Source organism: Nanorana parkeri, unplaced genomic scaffold (assembly GCF_000935625.1).
Source record: "Nanorana parkeri isolate BGI_ZX_2015 unplaced genomic scaffold, ASM93562v1 scaffold2423, whole genome shotgun sequence".
In the NCBI taxonomy this organism is placed as follows: Eukaryota; Metazoa; Chordata; class Amphibia; order Anura; family Dicroglossidae; genus Nanorana; species Nanorana parkeri.
Window position 1 is genome coordinate 151,182 of NW_017308691.1, and position 741 is coordinate 151,922.

The 741-nt window shown below is 51.1% G+C and overlaps 1 pseudogene; it reads left to right on the plus strand.

Moving 5' to 3' along the window:
• The window catches only part of LOC108801656, a 148,440-nt pseudogene extending 148,078 nt beyond the window's left edge, over positions 1-362 (plus strand).
• The last annotated feature ends 379 nt before the right edge of the window (positions 363-741 follow it).

Sequence of the window (741 nt, forward strand, 5' to 3'; positions counted from 1 at the left end):
ATGCGGGTGACCAATGACAGCCCTGCAAATGGGCCCTCCATTGACTTCCGTGCTATTTGAGTTGATACTTTGTAGCCATTTTGTTCATATCTGTCTGTGACGTGTCACCCCGCTCAGGTACAAGCTGCTGAACCAGGAGGAGGGCGAGTATTACAACGTTCCCATCCCGGAGGCCGAGGACGGTAACCTGGAAATGCGGCAGAAGTTTGAGGTAGGAGTCTGCACGGTGTACGCGTTTCGGGTCCATGTATCCAGTATCGCACACATAGACTGGCATGCAGTACGGTGTGTTTTATTCCTGCTCTCTCGTATCACAGCTGTGCTGAACCTGGACGGACATTGCGTGTATGTGAATCTATCGGGTGAGTGACATGAAGGGTCTGTGATTGGCTGATAGATGAAGGTCGGCACACATCACTAGAGCCTTGGTTCTGAACTGGTGGGTCGTGACGCAAAAGCGGGTCGCGACCCTGTTTTCAGTAGACAGCAGAAAGGCATCATGGCACACTCACACACCAGCATGTAAAAAAACTTGTCTCACCACTAAGGATAATAACAGAGGTTTGGATACACGTCTTCTGCAGAAAATGTGACAGCTGCACAGCCGCGCCAAGGCACCTCTTAGACCCCATTCACACTGAGCGACATGCAAATCGCGCGACTTTGAGCGACATTGAGCGACGAGCGACATTGAGCGACATCTTCCTATTGGGCTGTATGCAATCAGGAGCAATATCGCTC